Source organism: Tupaia chinensis, unplaced genomic scaffold (genome assembly GCF_000334495.1).
Source record: "Tupaia chinensis unplaced genomic scaffold, TupChi_1.0 Scaffold000612_1, whole genome shotgun sequence".
In the NCBI taxonomy this organism is placed as follows: Eukaryota; Metazoa; Chordata; class Mammalia; order Scandentia; family Tupaiidae; genus Tupaia; species Tupaia belangeri.
Genome location: NW_006160131.1, coordinates 2,066,459 through 2,074,593, shown reverse-complemented (window position 1 = coordinate 2,074,593; position 8,135 = coordinate 2,066,459).

The window sequence follows — 8,135 nt, the reverse complement described above, 5'->3', positions numbered from 1 at the left end:
CGAGGGGGGGTGGTAAGGGGTCCGGTGGTGTGGGGGGGGGGGGGTTCCAGAGCAGTGGCGACCCAAGTCACAGTCAACACCGTGTGACGAGCTGACGGGTGCTCAGAGGGGGTTGGTGATGTGTTGAATGGTCTGTCGAAGGGTATGTGCAAGACTTTTCAGGGTGGTGGCGTTCGAGCCCCGGCCTACCAGGTGTGTGGGAGTCGCCCCGACAGGAGGAAGAGTCCCAGCCAGGCCAGGGGCGGATCTGCCGCCAGGTGGGGTGGGCTGGCACGTGGAAGGGGACCCCAGATCTGACCTTCCCATGGCGGTGAGCCCCGAGAGATGGGTCTACGTTGGGGTGATGAAGAGGGAGGCCAGAGTGGCCATGGTATCCAGAAAGCTTGATACCAGGCCCTAAGGGGTGTAGATGCGCACTGCTGCTGCCGTAACAAGCTGACCTCTGACCTAGTGGCTTATAACAACACGCATTTATTACTTTACAGGTCTGGAGGTCAGACATCTGAAATTGGGCTCCCCGGGCTGAAATCAGTGTCCTCCTGCAGGCTCTAGGGGAAATTCACTCCCTGGCCTTTCCTGGTTCTAGACGCTTCCCACATACCTTAGCTCAAGGCCTCCAGCCAGAAACTGAGTCACTGCCACCTGTGCTGGGTAACCCCGTCGGCCTCTCCGACTCTGGCTCCCAGCTTCACTTATAAGGACCCTGTGAGGATGCTGGCCCGACCGGGCTGCTCCAGGAAACCTCCCCACCGCAAGATCCTTCATGGAACCACACCAGCGAAGCCCCTCTTCCCATGGAAGGTAACGCATTCACGGTCCCAGGACCAGGGCATGAACATCTTTGGGGACACTGTCCAGCCCACCACAGCTGGTCACTTGTGCCAGCCACCACCAAGGGCACATCAGGCATCTATGCAGATGGCCAGGGACAGGGAAGCCTGCACACTCCGGGGTCTGCAGGAAGGGGACAGAGGTCAGGAAGCCCGCTGACAGGGTCCACCCTCTGCATGTCATCCCCTTGGCCTGCCCTAAACACGCTGGCCCTCTTCTGGTAACTGCGCCCCTATGTCCCTCAAGGAAATACTTGCGGACAGTCCTTACCCAGAGTTGGCCGGTAACCCGATCAAGGCCAGCCCAGCCAGAGCCTGTCACCCGTGGTTCCCACTGTCGTCATGCCCAGATTTGCCTGGCCCTACTTCAAGGCCTCAAAGTCTCAGGGCCACCTCCCCCACGGCCCCTCGACCTTCCCTGTCCTCGTACCAGGACAGGACCTTCCGTGACTGTCAGAGCAGATGCTAAGCTGCGGGAGTCGGCAGCCGCCATAGAGCGGGGAGAGAGCGCTGCTGGCCCCTCGCCAAAGGTTGCCGTGCCCGCTCTCGACTGCCCGAAGCCAGCACTGGGCTTCTCACCCTGGGAGCTCCCCTGCAAGGCCAAGGTCACCCCCCAAACAGGAACAGGCGATCGAGGATCTCCCACACACCAGAATCAAGAAAGGCCCTGAGGGTCCCACGCCCCTGTCCTGCCCAGTGAGTGTCCCCATGGGGCCCCTAGAGCCAGGGCGTGCAGAGCCCGGGGCGCAGAGCCTGACGCTATCAACCCTGGAGCATCGCCCTGGGCCCAGGCACCCCGGCCTGTGCGCTTGCAGACACCAACCTTGCCCTTCCCTAAGCCGGTTTGAATCAGGTTTCGATACTCAGCAACAGCAGAGCCGTGACAGATAGCGTAACTGTCTGCCATGAAAAATACAAAGAAAGCATTAACGTTTAATGGTAGTAATTAAACAAACAGGAAAACAATCCAATTAAATAAGAGCATTTTCTTTATCTGAAGGCAGTACTTATGGAGAAAATTATTTCTTTAGGGAAGAATAAGAAAGAGGAGTCAAGAACAGGATGGTGGTTGCGGGGGCAGGGGAGGGAGTGGGCGTCGCTCTCCATGGGGAGAGAGCTCCGATCTGGGGAAGCAGGCGGTGCCAGAGACAGGCTGTTGTCACCTGGAAACCTAGGAGGGCGGGCCATGGGAAGTGTCCCCACCACAGTAGAGAACAGCCTATGTTCTGGGGGCACCTCCCTCTTGTTTCCCACCGTGGTTGTACTAGTGCACCTCCTCACCAACCGCAAGGGGGCGCCCTCCTCACCACTGCCTCGCCCACACCCGCACTTTGCTTTTTTCATTCCAGCCATTCTGACCGGGGTTAGCCGGTCTCTCGTCGTGGTTTTAGTTTCTCTTATGACCAGGGACTTAGAACATGCTCTCACATGCCTTCTAGCCACGTGTATGTGTTCTCTGCAGAGCTGTGTACTCAGGCCTTTTGCTCACTTTTTCCCTTGGAAACCTACCAGTGGAACTACCAAATGACCCCATGACCCCACTCCCTCCTATTCACCCAAAGACTAGGAGAGCGGTGGGAAAGACGCGTGCATCGTTCACCATGGCCGAGATGCTCAGGAGCTGCGGGGGGCTAGGAGGCCCGTGGCGCATCCCCTGCGGAATATCACTCGGCTGGAGAAGCGGCAGACCCCGTCATGGAGTCAAAGCGGAAGGATCTAGAAGACTTCAGGTCGAGCAAAGTAGGCAGGCTTTGAAAGGCACACTCGGCGTGTCCTCACGTGATAGGTACGGGGTGTCTACATGCTGAGGCAGAGCTGGGAAGACCGAAGCTGCCACAGGACAGCGTGTGCCGAGACCGGAGTCTGTAAGGGACGGGGTGGGTGGTAGAGGATGGGTAGGAGGCGCAACGGGAAGAAACACTTAACAGAACAAAGGTAAAGTTCTCTGTTGAAAATATATTCTATAATTTTTGCTTTACAAAAATTTTTTTTTTTTTAAATAACAAAAATCTCTCACCAAAAAAAGGTAACGACTATTGGACCAGGGCAGAGGAAGGACAGGGCAGGAGAGGGAGACTTCAGAAACCCCGTCAGAGGGAGAAACCACCGTGGGCTGAGTGCGAATTCCGTGTGAGGGACCCCGCTGTGGGTGTGTTTATCCGCAGGCGCCCAGCAGTCAGGAATGACGCCGTCTTCCCAGATGGAGAAAGTGACCCGCAGAGAAGCAGACGCCCAGCCAGCACACAGAAGGAGCATGGAGCGCATCCCCAAGCCAAGGCTGCAATCTCATCGCACCCTTCACTAGGCACCCGTGGTGACTGTGGGGACATGAGAGACAGTGTCCCAGAGAGGAAGCCTATGGTGATGAAAACAGGACCAGCACCCATGGGCCCAGACCCCAACTCCTGGGGTCTCCAAGCGCAAGGTGGAAGTTGAGGACTGTCCAACTACAGAGCTTCTGTGTGAACGGAAGGGCCAGCAGCTCTCGGGCCCTGGGACCTGCACACCCTCTGGCCCTGGTCCCAGCACCAGTGCTAACCTTGGATCAACACAGCCTCCGCTCCGAGAAAAGTGTTAACTGTCTTGCCTGAAAATCTTTCGATTTTTCCTTGCATAAACAACAAGAAATCCCTTGCAGATAATTATACAACTTCTACCACTGGTTCAGGCGGAAAACAAATCCCTTGTAAATCAGAGCCTGGGCCATGCTAGGCCCCACTTGAGTCGGGGGAGTAGGGGGTGCTGCCATCGGAGCACCTGCTGTGCACCCCAGGCCTGCACCATGAGCCCACAGAGGTCCTGCTCCCAGAATGCCTTGCCAGGGAAGTGCTTAGTGCTGGTCTCCATCGAACAGAGGAGAAAGTGGCCGTTCAGGCAGGGAAAAGCATGGAGTGACCTGGAGCAGAGAAGAACTTGAATCCAGACCCCTCTGCGTCTGGAGGCCGCCCAACCTTCTCTTGCCACCCTGGCCAGCACCCGAGGAAAGGGTAGCCAGGCAGGAGCAGAGAGAGCTCCAGAACAGACGGTTCTCCATTGCTGCAGTAGAAGAGGCCAAAAGACGCTCTCGCTGGCATCTGCAGAGGAGGGGTGCAGGGACTCCAAAAGACGAAGTCACTCACACGGGGCCTTGACATCCTCGGGATATATGGCTGCTCTCTGGGAACAGTCTTCTTACCCCATAAATAATTGAGAACCCGTGCGTCCTGTGACATTTCTGCTGAAGTCATCTCTCACCCACACTCTGCTTCCTGCAGAGCCAAAGAAATGCTCGCAGATTTTTTTTTTTTTAATGCAGCCTTTTACTGAAACTAGCTTTTGAATTTGGCATCCACCAAGCACCTACCAAGTGCAGTGCCTGGTCCTAGGCTGGGGCAGAGTAGATGACCTGGCCAAAGCCCTGCTCTCAAGGAGCTCAGAGCCTACTGAGCGGAGAGAGACAACAGACATTAGAATTGCCACCACACCTATTATTCACCAGAACGCAGGGCAGAGGTGTGCCAGGAAGGGGGTAGGGTGGTGCACAGGTGCCGACTGGTCCGCCAGATCGGTGCCCTGCAGGGGGCCAGCAGGAGAAAAGGAAGGGAGAGAACTAAATGCTGTTCCCTCAGGCTGGCCCAGTGGGAGTCCAAGGGAGAAGAGAAGGGTGTTCTCAGGGGCAGGCAGGGGCAGGTGGGAGGCAGGTAAAGCCGCTATATGCACAGTCACAAGCATGAAGGATTTAGTGAGATGGTGAGGGTGACAAGGGTGCGCCGTTAATCAAGTGGTCCCACCCCAGTAACCAGCCTGGGGCACACGTCCAGATGTGGGAGCTGAGGACAAGCTGGCTGTGCGGGACGCGGGGAAGGCACTGAATGGGCACGGGGAGTTCAGCCAAGCTCATCAGGGCCTCCCAGAGGCAGGGACCCAGGAGGGCCCAGCAGTGGAACCAAGTGTGGATGCGCAGAGAGAGGAGTGATGACTCCTCTGAGGGTGAGGGGTCTGGAAGAGGGTGCCGCTGGGGGTGGAGCTAGGAGGATGAGAAGAGGGGAGCACTGCCGACAGGAACTTGAAATGGGTCCCTGCTGACTTGGCTTCCCAGTTCCCCTGCCTCACTTCATTGGGAACCACACCCTGATTTTCCTCCGGAGAATCCCAGTCTTGGTTCCTGTGGCTTAAGTGGCATTTATCCCATTTTCCTAGGAGTGGAGTGCAGGAGTGGATTTGTCATCTGGGGCTGGACCAACAGGTATGCTCCATCCTCCACAGCCATTGGTTTAACAATGGACATATGACCCAGATCAGCCAATGAGAGTCTGCCCTGGGACCTCTTTTGGGAAGCCTTGGAAAGAGGCTTGCTTTTCCCCCAGGAGTGCCTAGGGGTCGCTACGAGGAAGCACCTGCCAGAGAATTGAGCTAACACAGTTGAAAGCATATCTTTTTGTTTGCTTGATTGATTTTCGTTTTTGTTTTTAAGAGACATTTTTGCTATAGGGCGCATGCACTCACCAGAGAGAGAGAGAGATAGAAAGCGAGAAATCGCCCCCCTCCCCCAAGGGAGAGATGGCCACAAGGCAATCCCTTCTCAGGATTTTGGGCACGCATGCTCATGTGCCTAGTGTGTTTTTAAGCTGCCCGGTCCGGGACTCAAGACGTGGTCGACTACATGGGAGTCCAGTAGCACAACCATTATACCATCCGCTGATCACAGCATATCTTAAGGGTCTTCTTTAAGCACCTCTGCATGCTTTCCTCCAGAAGCTCCCTCCACCACTGGACAGTCAGTCATTTTCCTTTTTTATTCAAAGTTATTTTAGCTAACTCACCACGTTGTGACCTCAGGGCAGTGACAGTAAGTATAAACCGCCCATGCAGAAGATGACTGGTGTGTCCAGAAAGGGGAAGAACTCACATGAGCAGGCTGCAGCTGGGTCTTACACTCAGGCCGAGCGTGGCTATGGGAACCAGGAAAGGATTTTAAGCCGGGAAGGGGAATACTCGCATATATGTGTGCAGACTCATTCTGTTTATTCAAATGTGTTCGGAACCTAGAAGGAGCCTAACTCTTCCCAAGCAGAGAGCGAGCCAGACATTTTTCTTCTCCTGGTTAGCAGCATGAAGGTGCTATCCAAGGTACTGAGATCCCCCAGAGGGCTCTTCCAGGAAAGGAGCAAGCTGAGTCTCGTGGGCGGAGATTGGCACGCTGGCTCCGGTGTTTGAAATGCCAGCTCGTTCCTCCCCTGCGTCCTCACAGGGGAATCAGTCCTGGGCCGTCGCCGTCTCTCTGCTCCCTAGAGGGGAGGAAGTCTATTTGTGTACTGATACCCCTGAAACCAACCTCGAGACACACACAAGTCCTGTCCTTGTCTCCGCCTGGCCTGAGGGAGCAGGAACTGGTCAAACTTGTGCACAAGAGCGCTGGTGACAAGTTCTTTGACAGTGAAGGCGCCCAAACAGCCGGACTGCGAAACGCACACACAGGTTGACGGTGGGTTGCAGCATTGCCTCGGTCACCTCTCTCCATGGCTAAGCCCTTCGTCATGTGACTTTGGAGTCCTCCCATTAAAGGAACAGGGTGTATTTTCCCTTTTCTGGACCTCAGCCATGGCCATGTGGCTTGTCTTGACCAACAGAATGTGGTCAGACGTGTCAGTGAGCCTGTTCCAGGCGTCTCCACCTGTCACTTTCCACATCACCAGAAGAAGAGTGCACACTGGGTACTGGGAGATCACTCCCCCACTTTTTTTTTTTTAAGTGGTTTTTGCTTTTGCTATAGGACATGTGCACTCGCCAGAGAGACAGAAAGCAAAAAATCACCCCACCCCACTCCCCAGAGAGGATGGTCATGCCACAATCCCTTCTCCTCCATTCTCTTCTCTGGATCTTGGGCACACATACACACGCGCCCAGTGTGAGTTTAAACCACCGGGTCCAGGACTCAAACTGCGGTCCACTACATGGGAGTCCAGTGACATGGCCATTACGCCACCTGCTGGTCCCCATTCTCCCACTTCTATGCAGCTCAGGAGCAGAGGCCAGGACCACCCACATAGTTTGCAGATCCCAGTGTGAAGTGGAAAGGCTGGATCCTGGACTAAGTCAATCAAACTTTCAGGACAGCGATAGTGCACCTTCGACCAGGTGTGGCCCCTTCTTAGTGCAGGACCCCTTGGGACTGCACGGGTCACTACCGAGACGCCAACCCTGCCACAGGCAACGGCAGTTTTTATTTTAAACCAAGGGTCAAGGAACAATGGTCCCCAGGTCTGACCCAGCCCACTGCCTGTTTTTGTACTGCAAAAACAGCGAGGAATGGCTTTTACACCTTGAATGGTTGGAGGGAAAAAGAATACCATTTCATGACTTGTGAATAGGATAGAACATCTGAATTTCAAAGTTTATAAATAAAGCTTTATCAAAAGGCAGCCCGGCGTATTCATCCGTGTCCTGTCAGCTGGTGGCTGCTTTTGGCCTACAGCAGGGTGGAGTGGTCGCGACATGACTGCACGTCTGCAGAGCCGTGTTTTCCTTCCGACCGCGAGCTCCGGCTACAGCACAGGCTTGTAAGAAGGCTGCCGGGGCAGTACGCCCTGAGGCCGCGAGGACGTGGCGGTAAGTCAGTGTCGCTCACTCAGGCACACCTGGGATGATCCAGACCTACGTGGGCCTAGAACCGCATGAGGAGAAAGCAACGCTCTCCCCAGTCCCTTTCTCCCCTGGGATTTCATCAGGGAGGAAGCCTCCGACTGGAGCTGGCAAGCCTGTAACGCCCGCCTCCTTCCCAGGAATTCTCCACAACGGGCAGCACAGGCCGGCGTTCATGGGCAACGAGAAGTCTCGGATACCGAGAGAGCCTGGTTTCCCTGTATCTACTTCCATGATGTACCTTCTACTTCTAGCAAGCAGTACCAGTTTTCTGTTTATGACATGCCTTCGTTTCCTTTTCCGATGCAATTGTTTGCACAGAAACTGTGAGTTTTTTTCAACCAAACCTCACGTCGATATTATTTTAGTAAGGATATTGAGTTGTGCAGATGTGAGGAAATGGAGGGTGGTCACAGGGTGTGGACGGGCAGCTGGAGTGCACAACACTCCGGAGGTGAGAGCCCCTGGGCTGAGAGTGCCCTGCAGACAGGCTGGAGGTGGAGGGCACCCTGGCTCAGGCTTGTCTCTGCCGCTTAGGGATTACATCACCTCAGACAAGCTGCTTTGTCTCTCTGGGCCTCGACCCCTTTGCTGCTGGCCGCCTGCCCACAGGCTTCACCCCTCGGCCCACGGTCACAGACCCCCAGAGCTCTGCAGCTACCTCCCAGCCCCACCCCCCACCCA